Here is an 18,979-nt window from a genome sequence, read left to right on the forward strand (position 1 = left end):
GGACAGACTGATTTGCATATAGCCAGGTTCTGAGCTGGGATGGGGCAGTGAGATAAATAACGGTGATGGATCAAGCCCTGATCTTTGGACTGGGTAAGAGTGGTCTGCTTAATTCAGACACTCTGTTCATCACCACCCCCTTTTCTGAATCGTTTTTGGCCACTATAGGTGTGGCAGGGTATACTCAGACATGAGTCCCTTTCTCACTGCTCCATCAGGATTCAAGCAAGCCGGGCCGAAGACGGCTGAAATGCCAGAAACCGGTCCCCGGTAGCTTGTCTCCTTTCTGGTGAAGAATTGGCTTGGTAGTTTAGTCTGCCCTGTTCCCATGATGCACTGGGCCAGGGACAGACTGATTTGCATATAGCCAGGTTCTGAGCTGGGATGGGGCAGTGAGATAAATAACGGTGATGGATCAAGCCCTGATCTTTGGACTGGGTAAGAGTGGTCTGCTTAATTCAGACACTCTGTTCATCACCACCCCCTTTTCTGAATCGTTTTTGGCCACTATAGGTGTGGCAGGGTATACTCAGACATGAGTCCCTTTCTCACTGCTCCATCAGGATTCAAGCAAGCCGGGCCGAAGAAGGCTGAAATGCCAGAAACCGGTCCCCGGTAGCTTGTCTCCTTTCTGGTGAAGAATTGGCTTGGTAGTTTAGTCTGCCCTGTTCCCATGATGCACTGGGCCAGGGACAGACTGATTTGCATATAGCCAGGTTCTGAGCTGGGATGGGGCAGTGAGATAAATAACGGTGATGGATCAAGCCCTGATCTTTGGACTGGGTAAGAGTGGTCTGCTTAATTCAGACACTCTGTTCATCACCACCCCCTTTTCTGAATCGTTTTTGGCCACTATAGGTGTGGCAGGGTATACTCAGACATGAGTCCCTTTCTCACTGCTCCATCAGGATTCAAGCAAGCCGGGCCGAAGACGGCTGAAATGCCAGAAACCGGTCCCCGGTAGCTTGTCTCCTTTCTGGTGAAGAATTGGCTTGGTAGTTTAGTCTGCCCTGTTCCCATGATGCACTGGGCCAGGGACAGACTGATTTGCATATAGCCAGGTTCTGAGCTGGGATGGGGCAGTGAGATAAATAACGGTGATGGATCAAGCCCTGATCTTTGGACTGGGTAAGAGTGGTCTGCTTAATTCAGACACTCTGTTCATCACCACCCCCTTTTCTGAATCGTTTTTGGCCACTATAACTTTGGCAGGTTATACTCAGACATGAGTCCCTTTCTCACTGCTCCATCAGGATTCAAGCAAGCCGGGCCGAAGACGGCTGAAATGCCAGAAACCGGTCCCCGGTAGCTTGTCTCCTTTCTGGTGAAGAATTGGCTTGGTAGTTTAGTCTGCCTTGTTCCCATGATGCACTGGGCCAGGGACAGACTGATTTGCATATAGCCAGGTTCTGAGCTGGGATGGGGCAGTGAGATAAATAACGGTGATGGATCAAGCCCTGATCTTTGGACTGGGTAAGAGTGGTCTGCTTAATTCAGACACTCTGTTCATCACCACCCCCTTTTCTGAATCGTTTTTGGCCACTATAGGTGTGGCAGGGTATACTCAGACATGAGTCCCTTTCTCACTGCTCCATCAGGATTCAAGCAAGCCGGGCCGAAGACGGCTGAAATGCCAGAAACCGGTCCCCGGTAGCTTGTCTCCTTTCTGGTGAAGAATTGGCTTGGTAGTTTAGTCTGCCCTGTTCCCATGATGCACTGGGCCAGGGACAGACTGATTTGCATATAGCCAGGTTCTGAGCTGGGATGGGGCAGTGAGATAAATAACGGTGATGGATCAAGCCCTGATCTTTGGACTGGGTAAGAGTGGTCTGCTTAATTCAGACACTCTGTTCATCACCACCCCCTTTTCTGAATCGTTTTTGGCCACTATAGGTGTGGCAGGGTATACTCAGACATGAGTCCCTTTCTCACTGCTCCATCAGGATTCAAGCAAGCCGGGCCGAAGACGGCTGAAATGCCAGAAACCGGTACCCGGTAGCTTGTCTCCTTTCTGGTGAAGAATTGGCTTGGTAGTTTAGTCTGCCCTGTTCCCATGATGCACTGGGCCAGGGACAGACTGATTTGCATATAGCCAGGTTCTGAGCTGGGATGGGGCAGTGAGATAAATAACGGTGATGGATCAAGCCCTGATCTTTGGACTGGGTAAGAGTGGTCTGCTTAATTCAGACACTCTGTTCATCACCACCCCCTTTTCTGAATCGTTTTTGGCCACTATAGGTGTGGCAGGGTATACTCAGACATGAGTCCCTTTCTCACTGCTCCATCAGGATTCAAGCAAGCCGGGCCGAAGACGGCTGAAATGCCAGAAACCGGTCCCCGGTAGCTTGTCTCCTTTCTGGTGAAGAATTGGCTTGGTAGTTTAGTCTGCCCTGTTCCCATGATGCACTGGGCCAGGGACAGACTGATTTGCATATAGCCAGGTTCTGAGCTGGGATGGGGCAGTGAGATAAATAACGGTGATGGATCAAGCCCTGATCTTTGGACTGGGTAAGAGTGGTCTGCTTAATTCAGACACTCTGTTCATCACCACCCCCTTTTCTGAATCGTTTTTGGCCACTATAGGTGTGGCAGGGTATACTCAGACATGAGTCCCTTTCTCACTGCTCCATCAGGATTCAAGCAAGCCGGGCCGAAGACGGCTGAAATGCCAGAAACCGGTCCCCGGTAGCTTGTCTCCTTTCTGGTGAAGAATTGGCTTGGTAGTTTAGTCTGCCCTGTTCCCATGATGCACTGGGCCAGGGACAGACTGATTTGCATATAGCCAGGTTCTGAGCTGGGATGGGGCAGTGAGATAAATAACGGTGATGGATCAAGCCCTGATCTTTGGACTGGGTAAGAGTGGTCTGCTTAATTCAGACACTCTGTTCATCACCACCCCCTTTTCTGAATCATATGTCTATATAAGGCTGGAGGGTCGGAAGGAGAGGAGATGTTAACCCACCGTAAGGTTAGTAGACCATCGCAGCCTCAACTCCCTCATATATATATATGTGAATGGAGAAGTGTGGCTCAATGATTAGAGCGGCAGACCCTGATGCAGAGGTCTAGCCCGGGACCAGGGTTCAATTCCCTGCCTCGGCGGGTCTTGGGCTCAAAATTCCACGAACCTGATAATTCCCGCCTCCGTGCCCATTCCAATCATGGAGTCCCACTCTGCAACTCTGGGCAATAGCTTGCTTAATCTCCACAACGGCCCCTACAACGCTAAGGATGCCTGGCCTCCACCTTGGGGGTGCCCAGGAGTGGACCCCTCACAGTGAAAGCCAGGATGGGTTCCACAGCGGTATTCGTACAAGCGCCTTGAGACCCTTGCGGGTGAGTAGTGCGCTATGCAAGTATCAATTTACGTTTACATACATATATATATAAAATCCCTGTGTGGGAGCCATCACTGTTTAAGGACTTCTGGCGTTTGAAAAAGGCACACACCGAAACCGGTCATGCCACAGCCCTGAAATAAATATTTGCCTGAAAGCCCCGCTGTGTTCCTGGTGGTCTTCTTGAGGAAAGGAGAAAGGGAGTGTATAGTTGCGCGATTTCCAGTTACGCGCACGAAGAACCCTCTCACGAAGTGGCCGCTCGAAAATTGGATCAGGAGTGATTTTGCCTAGGAGTCGGGTGAATTTGGCGGCCCGCCACAAGAACCTCTGAAGCGTTTGAGGCAGCTGGAAACATCGGGCACAGAGGGTGTAGAGTGACGCTATCACCCGGCCTGTGCTGGAAGCTGCTAAGCTAAGGAGGATGTGGAAGAGAGTTTTGGGACTTGAAGACAGACACTAACGTGAAATTTACAAGTGAAGTCCCAGTTACCTGAAGTAAAATGTCAGCGCGCTGTACCCTGGGACTGGTAGTCCTGAAAAACGAAGCGAGCAAAATTACAATTGTCTCCAGGTGAGCCCAACCATCCACTTGGAGGGAGGAGCCCATAAAATCCCTGTGTGGGAGCCATCACTGTTTAAGGACTTCTGGCGTTTGAAAACGGCACACGACGAAACCGGTCATGCCACAGCCCTGAAATAAATATTTGCCTGAAATCCCCGCTGTGTTCCTGGTGGTCTTCTTGAGGAAAGAAGAAAGGGAGAATATATATATATATATATATATATATATATATATATATATATATATATATATATATATATATATATATATATATATATATATATATATATATATATATATATATATATATATATATATATATATATATACATATATATATATATATATTCACTGCAAAAACCATAGGTTTCAGGGACGTTATAGTTAGAAATGGTCATTTAAAAAACCTTTGAAATTCACTGAAAAAAACATAGGTTTCAGGGACGTTATAGTCGGAAATTAGCATTTAAAAAACCATAGAAATTCACTGAAAAAACACAGGTTTCAGGGACGGTATAGTTAGTTTGACATTTCACTCATATCCATTATAGATAGTTCAGCGAACTAAAACTCGCGCCCTCGCAGTGCACTGCTGATGATGTCCCATATTACATTATTCATGACATTGTCAGTGACATCACTGATGACATCTCAAATGACATCACTGATGATATCATCCCGTGACTGTGTGTTTCTATAAAGTTTAAATATGTTTTATATATATATGCCAAGTTGTATTGAAGAATGAGTGGGTGTATAATTGTCTGGATGGATGATTTAGTTGGTGCTTAACCGACTGCATAAGTGAGTGATTAAACGTGTCGTACTGAATGCATGGGTTAGTGACTGATACAGACATTCACACAGATTAGTTTGTCAGTTGGTGTGTAAGGGTTTGCATGGGTTGGTAAGTAGCTAAATGAGGATCTATATGGGTTATTGGTTGGTTGTCTGAGTATCTGTATGGGTGCCAGAGTGTCTGTGTGGGTGGGGGTGTGACTCTGTGCATAGATGTATGAGAGGGTGATTTACTGGGTGTATGGATTCTAGAGTGCATCTCTGAAAGGTTGTATGGGTGGGTGAGTGTGCGTTTGGTTGTGTTGGTGAGTGAATGGATACCTCAGTGGTAAATGTTTGAGTAACTGCATATGTGAAAGGCAATATATGTGAGTGCTGAAGTGTATAAATGACTATATGTGAGAGTGCGTGATTGTGAGAGTGGCAGTGTGGATCAGTGTGTGCTTGTATTAGTTATTGTATACAAGTGTAAGTATGTGTTAGTATATGCTTGAATAAGTGAGGTGGTGTGTGTATAACTTTATAGGTCAGTAAATGGGAGTGTGATTGATTGTTTGCATAGCTGACTAGGTTTTTGAGTAACTCTATGGATGAGTGGTGGTATGTGAGTGTCTGTATAGATCTGAGTGCATATAATAATGCTGTATTGATGGTTGACTGAATTTATGAGCGACAGTAGGGGTGAATGAGTGGATGTGTGTGTAGACCTAGGAATTAGTGAGTGGGTATGTACTAACTGGTATTGGTGTGTCTGGTTTCAAAAATGGTCGTCTGTATCTTAGAGTGGGTGTATCAAAGGTTATATTGGGGTATAAGGAGGTGCATCAGATTATCACATGGATGATGACATCAATGATGTCATCTGTGATGTTATTTGAGATGTCATCAGTGATGTCATCAGTGATGTCACTGACCATGTCATGAATGATGTAATATGTGACGTTATCAGCAGTGCACTGCGGGCGTGACTTATAAATAGGTGAACGAACTATAACAGCCACATTTGTCTGGTTTTGTACAAGTGAAATATTCAACTAATTGTAACGTCCATGAAAATTTTGTTTTTTTTCTGTGAATTTCTAAGGTTTTTGAAATGCTAATTTCTAACTATAACGTCCCTGAAACCTATGTTTTTTTCATAATATATATATATATATATTACCTACTGGCGGTTGCCAGTAGGTATATATAGTTAGGATTTTTTCTCTATGGGACTTTTGAAAATTCTATGTCTAATAACTTTGGCGTTTGAGGACGGAATCGGCTGAAATTATTAGGAAAATGGCACATTTTGTTTCTGAGCAGCCCCTGAAAATTTGGGGGGGTTTCGTCAAGGGGGTGCCAAGAAAAAAGGGGGGTCCCAAAACGCGTTTTTCCCATTTATTTTTCCGTAGGGCGTTTGGCCTCACTTTTAGCTCGAACGGCTGAATGGATTTGCACGAAACTTGGCAAAACTGTAGGGACTGTTAGCCCGATGTTTCTTTGCTGGGTCTCAATATATGTGCTCAAGTGGATTTTGAGAAATTAACGTTTTAAAAAACAGATATATCTGTGACCGCGTCCCATGTAGCGCTCCGGTTCGCGTACTTTTCGCGTTACGGAACTTTGCGAAGCGAAGCTGATTGGCTCTCCGGTGTCTGTCAACATTGTAAACAGTCCGGAATGGCCGCCATCTTGTTTCTCGGTAGGATCGAGAGGCAAGAGGAGGAGAAAAACGAAGGGGGAATTTAATGAAAGGGGCCAAGGTAGACCCCTCTTGACCCCCTAGGAATGATGTTGGGGTCATTAAAGGGTCCCGTGGGGCAAATAAAAAAAAATTGATTTTTCGCGGTAGAAGCGCTTCCCGGTTCGGGAACCGGGTCGCGAAACGGGAATTCCCCATTTTGTGTTTCGTTTTAATTAAATTACAAGATGGAGGAAAAACAATGTGAGAAATGGGTATAAGGGGGTACGGGAGACGTATCCTGACCCCCTATGTTTTTTGAGGGTGGCTGAGGATGCTCATATATGTTGATACAAGTCTTCCAGCGGCTGCGCGTGAGCGTTTTTGTTTTTTTTGCTGCGTGACGTCTGTTAACGTTCGATTCAAAGGAAATCAGGAAGTGTTGACCGCCATTTTGTCACTGCGAGTAAATATATTGTTAAAAATAATTGTTATAAATTAATCCGTATTGATAAACATTGTCTGCGCAATCTTGCCTTTTTTCCAATGCCACACTTTTGTCATGCACGGCAGCCATTTTAGATGCCTTGACCAGACCCACTCTCTGCACGCCGCCGATCCTCAGCATGGCTCCCCACCCTCGCAAGCATCTCCCCCACGCACTGTTCACCCCCGCTCTCTCTCTCATGCATGGGCCATAAACCTCCCCCCATCTGTGCTGCTCTTCCCTGAGAATCACACCCTGTGCCCGCCCGACACCTCCCTTTAACTCTATTCACTACCGCACCCTCTGACACTCCTCTTCCTCTGTGTCTGATTGTCCAGGCCGGTCCCAGGCTATCACCTAGCCCTGCAGATGTAGTTTATGGCCCCAACTGTAAAGAATCACCCCTCTTCAAAGGGGTTACAGTAGATCAAGGCCCCCACCCCATGAGATCCGTCACACCACACGCGTTCCTACTATCTGATAACGATCCTGTATTGTGATTGGGGAGGGGATTCTCACTGTAATGGTGTGTGGGATTGAGCCTGAAGCGGAAGATTCCAGGGATGCCTTTTTGTACATCAAAGTCTTCACAATTATGTGGCACATTAAAAATATAGAGCACTCCAACAAAGTAGTAGGATTATAACACTTTATTAACTTATAAATATATACAACGCTCCAACAAAGTAAGCACGTTAAATGAAAAAAAATTTAAACAACTATTTACATGGCAGCCTGCTGCAACATCCATCTCAAAGCAACAATGGGCTGCTTTGGTTTGTCTTTTAGTCGGCAAAATCCGTCGGCCTGTGAGGTGGCGTCAGTAGCGGTCCGTTGTGCGAATAGGCCGAAGGCAGCACAACGCGCCGAGATCCGACGGCACCCAGGTGGTGTCCAGTAGGTTGCCGCACTGGTCTGGCCATCCTACAATGCTGCGCAGAAAAACGGCATGGGGCGCCCGGAGGGGGGGAGGCGGCGCGAACGTGCCTCCCCTGCCTCCCCAGGTGGAGGCTCCTCTGCTGCAGTGGGGCGCTCTTTAGCGTTTCAGTCGCCATTCAGCTGTTTAGCGCCCGCTTTTTCGGCACTGTGCCTCATCCGCCATTCAGCTGAGTTGCGCCCACTCTTGCGGTGCAGCGATAGGCGGCTGCCACAGGACTCTTAAAATGGCGGCCGGCTCTTCGGATTTGGGCCTGATCCACTAAAATGGCCCTGGGACACATTTGAACTCGGACATTTGCCTGCTAGGGCTTGGGCCCCATTCTCGAAAGCGTCCCCTCAGCCTTGAAGATTCTACAAAAATCATTGGGGCCCCCGACTCCCGCAGGCTTCAGGTGGGGAGCGGCTGCCATGATTGCTTGCGGAATGGCCATGACGGAGCTACGAGATGGTGGTGCTCTCATGCTGACGCCAGCTTCAGTCTGAAACATCCAGAAACACTGTTTACTACCAATTCGATGAGTTCCGGTGGAGCCCCAACGTGACCCGGTAGGGAAGAACTTGCCCTCCCCTCTTTTGACTGATGGTTCTTGTTGCCTGTCCCCTCTGTTGTCATCTAACGGAACCTTTTTGGATTGCCGAGTGAGAAAAAAAAAGGTGGGGCTTTCATCATTTGAGAAAAAAAAATGTTGCAATCCAATGAAAAGTGTTATTTTTAGGTCATATGATCAAGCCTTCCATCATTAGGAAACCAAAAGTAAAATGAACCAATGAAAAGTTTTATAAACAAGTCACATGACCTGTTATGCGGCTTTGGGCTATAAAAAGCCTACAAAATTCGTTGGCCTGTGAAGCGGCGTCAGTAGCGGACCGATGTGCAAATAGCCCGAAGGCAGCACAACGCGCCGAGATCCGGATGGCACCGAGGTGGTGTCCAGCAAGTTGCACTGGTGTGGCCATCCTACAATGCTGCACCGAAAGACGGCGTGGGGTGTTCGGGTGGGGGGAGAGGCGGTGCGAACGGGCCTCTCCCGCCTCCCCAGGTGGAGGCACCTCATCTGCAGTGCAGCGCCCCTTACCCTTTCACTCGCCGTCCAGCTGAGTTGCGCCCGCACTTGCTGCTACAGTAGGCCAAAGGCAGCACAACGCGCCAAGATCCGGATGGCATCGAGGTGGTGTCCAGCAAGTTGCCTTACTGGTGTGGCCATCCTACATTGCTGCGCCGAAAGACGGCGTGGGGTGCCCGGGGAGGGGGGGGGCGGCGCAAACGGGCCTCTCCCGCCTCCCCAGGTGGAGGCACCTCTTCTGCAGTGGGGCGCATCTTAGCGTTTCACTCGCCGTCCAGTTGAGTTCCGCCGGCTCTTGCTGCACAGTGCCTCACCCGCCATCCAGCTGAGTTCCGCCCGCTCTTGCGGCACAGTGCCTCACCCGCCATCCAGCTGAGTTGCGCCTGCTCTTGCGGCTACAGCCTCTCGCCCACCATCCAGCTGAATTGCGCCCACTCTTGCGGTGCAGCGATAGGCGGCTGCAACAGGACTCTCAAAATGGCGTCCGGCTCTTTGGATTTGGGCCTGGTCCACTAAAATGGCCCTGGGACACCTTGGAACTCGGACGCTTGCCTGCTAGGGCATGGGCCCCATTCCCGAAAGCGTCCCCTCTTTTGACTGATTGTTCTTGTTGCCTATCTCTTCTGTTGTCATTTAACGGAACCTTTTTGGACTGCCGAAAGGGGTTCTGGTCCGACCGCTGGTTGGTGGAGACATTTTGACTATATCCTGGACCTGCCCGGCCTCGCCAAATATGGTGCCGGTATAAATGGGACTCGTTACTCCTTGTTGCGTACTGGTTGCCCAACCTAGATATCACGAGATATGTATGTAGTTTTGAAGCAATTGGCGGGCGTGGACGAGTACTGATTGAACATTTGGACATCCCTATTGATATTAAGTTCTGATGTGTTATTGATTTCTGTACTATTGAAAGTTTGAATTAACGTCACCCATGGTACTTGCCCGCAAATGTATATCTAGATAATTTTATTGTAACTGTCCCTGTCGTACTTTAATTATAAAATGTACGTCCACCGATTCCGCAACTGTTAGACACCTTAGTTCTTGCAACCTAATGGCCCGCCCGTTACGTTCTTCTACAGTGTAAATGTCCCCTCATCATATACGATTCCAGTTTGCTCCGTGGCCGGCCCACGTGGTCATAGGCCCGTATTTGTATACAGACATTTTCACAATAAAGGTTTTTAAAACAAAACATGGTAGTAGTACCTAGATTGGTAAAGTTTTGAATAATAGCCACTGCTTTCGAATCAGTAAAAGGCAAGTGAAATAAAGCAGCCCGATTACATGACGGTTAAAAGGTATAATACGCAGGAACGCAGTAAAGGTAAATGGTCAAGGGCTGTTGTGTTTTCCACTCCTACAACATAAAGTGATCGATAAGAATCCGATATTCATGCCTATCAGCGACTGAGACAGCAGGCCGAGCCTCTTTTGTTCAACGGCTCCCTCATGGGACGAAGAAACACCCTTTTTCTCGTAATAGGAATATTTTACTTGCAAGACAGTTGTAAATTTCCCGGGAAAATACATTAGCCTGGAACATTGTTAGTGATAAACTGTAAATGCATCTGGGTCCTTTGCTTTACAAGTCAGAGTGAGAAAAAAAAAGGTGGGGCTTTCATCATTTGGGAAAAAAAATTGTTCGAAAGCAATGAAAAGTGTTATTTTTAGGTCATATGACCAAGCCTTCCATCATTAGAAAAACAAAAGTAAAATGAACCAATGAAAAGTTTTATTAACAAGTCACATGACCTGTTATGCTTACGTTACGCGCTGCGCGCCGCGCCCTGAATCGCTCCCGGGAAGCTGCGCCTCGTGCACCGGAGCACTTCCGGGTGCGCTAACGCGGCGCGTCATATGACGCATTACGCGACAATGCAGGTCCAGAATATAGTCAAAATGTCTCCACCAACCAGCGGTCGGAACACAACCCCTTTCAGCAGTCCAAAAAGTTCTGTTAAATGACAACAAAAGGGACAGGCAACAAGAACCATCAGTCAAAGAGGGGAGGGCAAGTTCTTCTCTACCGGGTCACGTTGGGGCTCCACCAGAACTGATCGAATTGGTAGTCTACAGTGTTTCTGGATGTTTCAGACTGAAGCTGGCGTCAGCATGAGAGCACCACCATCTCGTGGCTACGTCGTGGCCATTCCGCGAGCAATCATGGCAGTCGCTCCCTACCGGAAGTCTACAGGAGTTGGGGGTCCCGGTGACTGTTGGAGAATCTTCAAGGCTGAGGGGACTCTTTTGGGAATGGGCCCATGCCCTAGCAGTCAAGCGTCCGAGTTCCACGGTTGCCCAGAGCCATCTTTAAAACACAAAAATGTTTTTACCTACCACGTACTTGACATTTTAAGGCTTTTGATATTTGCTATTAAAAAACCATTGAAATTCACTGAAAAAACCATAGGTTATAGACCATATATAGTTAGGAATTAGCATTTACAAAACCTTGAAAATTCACTAAAAAAACCATGGGTTATAGACCATATATAGTTAGGAATTAGCATTTACAAAACCTTATTTTACTCACACAAAACCATTGAAATTTTATATATAGTTAGTTGCACTAACTATATATCGCGCACCCGCAATCCACTGCTGATCATGTCACATATTACATCATTCATGACATGATCAGTGACATCACTGATGACATCACTGATGACATCTCAAATGACATCACTGATGACATCACTGATGACATCTCATTTGACATTACTGATCACATCACTGATGAAATCATTCATGTGATAATACGGTGAACCTCTTCAGACTCTAATATAATCTTAGATACACTCAGAGTAAATAGACACTCACAGACTGTCACTCATCCATGGAGTTACTCACACACCTAGTCAGTCATGCAAAGAATCAATCACACTTCCATTTCCTCAACTATACAGTTATACACACCCTACTTATTCAAACATATACTAACACATATTTACTCTGTTATACAATCCCTGATACAAGTTCCCAATGATCCATACAGCCACTCACACATTCACTGGCTTTTATGCACAGTAATTTATATATGTCAACTCTCACATGTACTGTGTTTTACATATGTACTTACTTTGACATGTAGCACTGAGATATTCATTCACTCACTAATACACTAATGCACACAGTCAACCGCCCATACAGCTGTTTCCACATGCACTTTTAAACCCATACATCTAGTGAATCAACTGCTCACACATCTATGCACATAGTCACACACCTCACAGCTACCCACACACACACTCACTCTCCCATACAAATACTTGGGCAACCAATCAATAACCCATATACTTAATCATAAAGCTACTGATCAACACATGCAGCAGTTTACAGAACAACAGATATAATGATGCACAAATTAAGACAGTTTAGTCACTAACCCATGCACTCAGTGAGACACATTTAATCACTCACTCATACAGTCAGTCATGCACCTACTAAATCCTTCATCCAGACACTTATACATCCACTCATTCTTCAATATGTAAGACATATTTTGACTTTTCAGAAACATACAGTCACTGGATGTTGTCATCAGTGATGTCATCAGTGATGTCATTTGAGATGTCATCAGTGATGTCATCAGTGATGTCATCAGTGATGTCACTGATCATGTCATGAATGATGTAATATGTGACATGTTCAGCAGTGGATTGCGGGTGCGCGATATATAGTTAGTGCAACTAACTATATATGAAATTTCAATGGTTTTGTGTGAGTAAAATAAGGTTTTGTAAATGCTAATTCCTAACTATATATGGTCTATAACCCATGGTTTTTTCAGTGAATATATATATATATATATATAGACTTCGAGGAGGCTGCCTCGGAGTGTGTATCCCGTTTTAAGATCAGGGGATACGGTGAAAAACTGCTGAGAAAGCCTCTAAATAAAGTAAGGAAAATTGAAAGACGCACTCTCCTAACTAAAAACCCTATACGGGGTAGACGTACTGAGCAAGCAGGTAACAGCAAGGGAAAATTCAGATTAATAACTCCATACTCGTCAGGGGCTAAAGACCTAAGAGTGATGCTAACTAAAAACTGGCACATTCTCCTGATGGATAATGTGCTTAAGGAAGACCTACCAATCCATCCTCTTCTAACATTTAGCAAAGCCAGATCAGTAGGCGATATGTTAGTGACCAGCCATTTTGATAAATTACCCCAGAGAACTAACACCCTAAGGGATCAAAAAGGCTTTTACCCCTGCGGCCGCTGCAAAGCGTGCGCAGGCAGTAAACGGGTCCTGTCATACGTAATAGCAGATACAGGGAGAAAAATGACTATAAACAAATTTATCACCTGTAGTACGCAATATGCCGTCTACTGTCTACAGTGCCCATGCGGCCTCCGCTACATTGGGAGCACTAGTAAGGAGCTCAAGTTGAGAATACTTGAGCACCTTAGAGCTATAGACAAGGTGGATCAGGCCTATCCAGTGGCCCGCCACTTCACTGAGGCTCATAAGCAGGACCGCAACAAACTCCAATACTTTGGTCTTGACATTGTGCCTCCCAATGCGCGAGGTGGTGATCAGCTAAAGAGATTACGGAGGATGGAATCCAGATACATTATTGACCTTTCAACAAAACACCCAAAAGGCCCCAACAGTGGGGAGGAGATGGCATTTCATCTGGGGAAATGAGACACACTAACCTCTAGAATGCTATGAGACCTTGAAGTGTAATATTGTCAGACTACAGTGCTGTGATGAGACCTTATCTGAATGATAATGTATCTCTTTAGATTAGGCTTTCCATTATCACATGAGACGGGATCCACATGTTATATATCAGAATGATGCAACATTTGACAGCTGTCAGGTGAATGGAATTTTTACACAGAATTTTTACACAGATTCATATGATTGACTGTCTTTTGTGATGACATTTTGATATTATGAATTCTGGTTTGTAATATGATGCACCTAATTCTCAGTATTTGAGATAATTTTTGAGTACAGGGAAACTGAGCTGGGATTATTTAAAACTGAGCAAACTTGAATGGTTTGAATTAAATGAATCACTAAGTAAGACTGTTCAACGTCATTGCCAGAATTTGAGATATTGATTGAATATTGGGTGATTATTCCACTATGTTCACTCATTATGTTTAGTTTTCATGCCACTTTCTATCCGCCGCCACACGCACAGCATTGAGCCTTACCCACTTTTTAAATTTATTTATAAGCAACTTCGAAATGCATGATACAAAATGTGAAGTCTTATAATATGATGGACAGCATTGATTTGTATGACAAGGGACATTAGCCGATCCATGGCTTGATCATTGTTCATTTTATGGACTAATGTATATTATTTTTGGGGGGGCGTGGCCAAGATGGCGGTGTGAGCGGACGTGCTTTGCCAAGCTCCCGCCGCCGGCCGCCGACTTAAGCACTACCACAGCACCGGCCTGGCTGAGACCGGCCCCGCGAGACGCCTGACACCGGTGCCGCTGCAGCGGCAACCTTTTGACCCAGAGCGGTGACCGGAGGCGGCCCGACCCTTGCGGGGAGCCGCCGCGGAGATAGCGGCAGTTGGGGCCTAGAGCGATCCCCGGGCTGAGTGCGAGGACGAGAGCGAGGCCGCAGAGGGAGGAGCCACGACGCCGCCTGGGGTCGCCCGCGACAGGCAGCAGCACAGGGGGTAGGTCCGGCCCGCGCGGTGATGCGCGAGGCCTCCCGCGATCTAACGCGGAGGCTTCTGCGGACCTGCCGCCCCTATCCGACGACGGTGTGGCCCCTGCCCGGACACCAGCCGACACCCGTCCCCAGCCTCAACAGCGGAGCCAGGAACCGGGCGGCGCGCGCAGGTGAGGCGCGAGGGAGCGGACGCCTGGCCCAGACCCGCGGCGATCCAGCACGGCGGAGACGAGGTAACGGGGGGGGAGAACCAGCGACACCCGGCCCCCCCCTCCTCGCCGCAGGACACCCGCTTCCCGCCCCCGCCCGGCCGGAGAAGGTCGGGGCCGGAGACGCAACCCACAGCGGAGGTCCGCCATCTTGTGTGGCCTGGTGGCGAGGCCGCAGTGAAGCCTGACGTCGGCCTGGCTCCCAGCCCTGCAGCTGCTGGCGCTCAGCGACCCACGAGAGAGCCAGCCCAGTCCTGCCCACCCGCCCACGCTGCAGCCCCGAGCGGCGGACCCCACACTGGCCCGGATGCCGGCCGAAGGACACTCCTGAGCGCCACGGCGAGAGGGGGCCCCCACCCCTGACAGAGCCCCTGCCTGCGTGGGGAACCCCTGGTGGAGCCCTCATAACTGGGCCCTCACAGCGGGGCCACATTGTGACGCCGGAACCCGGCTGGACCCATAGCCGCCACGCCTGACGCGCCATCCTCTCCACTACCCACGTGCCGGACACCACGAGACATAGCCACTCTTACGGCCTGAGGCCGCCGGTACTAGCAGCGGCCGGTTGCCGAGCGAGGGAAATCGCAGGAGCCATGTCCAACGCCAGGACGAGGAAGGACCGCTCCATTGCCGAGCTCTTCACCCCCGGCGCAGTGGGGAAGAAGGCGGATGGCGCAACGACCAGCCACCGGGCGGGCTCCGAGAAGAAAAGCCAGTCCTCTCCGTCCCAGGGACAGGTGGACCCGGAGGGCCCGGTCACGCGCTCCTTCCTGGAGTCGCTCTTCATGGGTCTGCGCGAAGACATACAGGCTTTAAAGAAAGAACTCCAAGACGAGATTAAGGAGGTGCGCCGAGACACCGACGCCATTGGTGAGAGAGTGGCGGAGCTAGAGACGAAGAGCGACGCACGGGATACAGAAATTGAAGCACTGCGACAGGAGCTGGTGCGCATACATGACCAGCAAGTGGACCTCCAGACCCATGCCGAGGATTTGGAGAACCGCTCCAGGCGGCATAACATCAGAATCCGGGGGGTGAAGCAATCCCCGGACACGGAGCACCTCTTTCTGTTTACTCAGGGCCTGTTCAATCATATCCTAGGTCGGCCGACAGACTCTCCATTGGGCCTGGACAGAGTGCACAGAACAGGCCCACCTAGAGCGACGACGGCCCACCCGGCTGACATCCTGGTCTGTGTACAAGACTATCGGACCAAAGAGGAGATCCTCAATAAAGCGCGCCAAGTGGCGCCGGTGTCCTATGGCGCACACTCCCCTGTTCTATATCAAGACCTCGCAGCGCTGACCCTGGAGAAGAGACGCATCTTCCGACCTGTCACAGCAGAGTTGCGGAAACGCCACATCTCCTACAGTTGGGGACACCCCTTTAGACTGGTGTTCAAGATGGGCAACAATCTTCACCAGCTGCGTTCCCTCAGGGAGGCATGCAGCCTCCTGAACATCGAAGAGCCGACTGAGACTGAGAACCCGGGGGGGGGGGGGGGCACCGCCAGCGAGGAAGCGCCGGGACGATGGCGGCAGCAGCGGCGGCGACACAGGCCGCGGCGTCCCGCCACCAAAGAGATAGAAGAAGGCCAACGAGCAGCGGTGGAGACCGTCGCACAAGGCCTAGTGAACCAGGACAACGACTGACCCCCGGCCAGGGACACACGGATCTGCGGGGTTACGGCTCAGCCGGGCCCGCTCACTCCGGCGGCGGGGGCGAAGCCTCTCTAACCCGCACCTTTTCTTCGCCATCCCATTGATGGCCGACCCGGACGGGGACGTGCTCCGTCCGCCCACACTGTCGCCATCGCCTACACTCCAAGTGTCTACCCTACCACGGATCCAGCGGACATTCACCTGGATCTGGGACTATGATGGATCAGACTTCTTTATGGTTGAGTTGACAGGGGCAGAGGGAGGGAAGAGGGGAGGGAGTTACATCGGTGCTTGCACCCTTTTCAATGTTTGGACAATGGGACAGCAGGGGTTATGGGAGGGGGGAGTTGCACCAGTTGGGGTTGGGGCTGGGGGGGAGTTGGGGGAAGAGGGGGAGGGTTGGGGGGGCTCTCCTTGTCCAGGGGGTTCTACCACCGCTGACGGAGTCAGTGGGTATTCCAGCGCAGTGTCTTCCATGGTCTTTCAGCTCGCGCCCATCGCCTTCAGGTGGGACCTGGCATCTTCCCTATTGCCTCAGACATGACACGTCACCTAACAGTGCTCTCACTTAATGTGCGGGGTCTTAATAGTCCGAACAAGCGCAAGGCAATACTGTCCTTCCTCGAGCGTTCCAAAGCAGACATTTGCCTCCTCCAAGAAACACACCTTGTCCGCAACGACCAGCATAGACTCAAATCGCGCGCCTTTCCCTGGCAGTTCTTCTCCTCATCCCTGAAAAAAGCAGCCGGGTGGCAATCTTAGTAGCTAAGTCATTCGAGGGGAGGGTCCTCCAGAAAGAAGCTGAAATTAAAGGGCGGCTTCTACTTTATAGCTTCCAGGTCGCAGGCCATACTTTGCTTGTGAGTTCGGTCTATGCCCCGAATGAGGGACAGGAAAGGTTCTTACACACGGCGCTGGAGGCCACGACATCCACCACGCACACACACTTATTACTAGGAGGAGACCTCAACATTGTATTTCATAACACAGCAGACCGCTCAGGCCAGAGATCCGGGCAAGTAGGAGCACTCACGGCAGCAGGACACGCACACATAGCAGACTTGGGCCTCATAGATTTATGGAGACACACTCACCCCCAGACGACGGCCTACACATATTATTCGGCGGCACGCAAGTCTTATGCGAGGCTGGACTATTTTTTGTGCTCCTCTCAACTGGCGCTGCAGGTCAAGGAGGTGGAGATACTACCAGCCTCGCTATCGGATCATTCCCCGGTAGTAGCGACATTTCGAGTGGGGGCCACGCCAGCTCCACAACGACACTGGAGGCTGCGGGATGGCCTCTTGCAGTTGCCCGACACCCAAACACGGCTCAAGACTGCGATTGACCACTTTTTGGAACACAACGCAAACGACAACACCACAAAGGCCACTCAGTGGGCAGCCCTCAAAGCGGTCCTGCGCGGTGAACTTATCTCCATTGCCACAGCCAACAACAGAGAAAGGGCTCTCAAGCGTGCCGAACTTACCCAACGGGTGGCGGAACTGGAACAAATGCACCAACGCACAGGGGCGGCACGGGCTTGGCGCCAGTTATGCGCCGAGCGGAAAATGTTGGCCGCATTAGACCAGGACGTGGCGGAATACGCCGCCATGCGCCTAAAACACGCATATTACACCGGAGGCGACCGCTGCGGGAAGCTCCTGGCGAGCAGACTGCGGGCGCAGACCCAACGGCAGCAGGTGCGCTCCCTCCTATCTGCTAGTGGCAGCCAGATCACGGAGGACACGGCTATAGCAGCAGCCTTCGGCAACTTTTACGTGGCGTTATATGACGCGGACCGCCTGGACCCTGATGCCGGACCAACCTATCTGCAAGGTGCTGCGCTCCCCACCCTTACTCAAGCCCAAGCGGACTTCCTGGAGCTGCCTATAGGCCTGGAGGAAGTCATCTCTGCAAATGCCCGCCTCAAGGTGGGGAAATCCCCGGGACCCGACGGCTATACTGCGGCCTTCTACAAGGCCTTTTGTCAGCAGATTGCCCCCCTCTTGCGAGACCTGTTTAACACCTTCGACACGCCTGGTGCCAAACACCCGGACTTGCTGGAGGCGTCTATCTCTGTGATTCCCAAACCGGGCCGCGACCCGACGGCTTGCGGCTCGTACAGGCCCATCTCGCTGCTGAACGTAGACCTGAAGCTCTACACCGGCATACTAGCAGGCCGCATTGCACCATACATGCAGCAGCTGATAGACCCTGACCCGTCGGGTTTTATCCCCCAACGGCAGACCAGCGACAATACCAGGCGGGTGTTGCACCTCATTGAGGCCGGGTCGCGCACCAAACCGGGTTGTATGCTCCTCACCATCGATGCTGAGAAAGCATTCGATAGGGTGCATTGGCCCTACCTTGACCATGTTCTTCGCCACTTCGGGTTTGGGGAGAAACTCCGCCACCGCATCTTCAATTGCTACCGCCGGCCCAACGCCACAGTGCGGGTGAACGGCCATAACTCCCCGAGATTCGATATTGGCAGAGGCACGCGCCAGGGCTGCCCACTGTCGCCGCTCCTATTCGCACTATACATGGAGCCGATGGCACAGAGGGTGCGACAACATGCGCTCATCTCCGGCAT

This window comes from Lissotriton vulgaris, chromosome 5, assembly GCF_964263255.1.
Source record: "Lissotriton vulgaris chromosome 5, aLisVul1.2, whole genome shotgun sequence".
In the NCBI taxonomy this organism is placed as follows: domain Eukaryota; kingdom Metazoa; phylum Chordata; class Amphibia; order Caudata; family Salamandridae; genus Lissotriton; species Lissotriton vulgaris.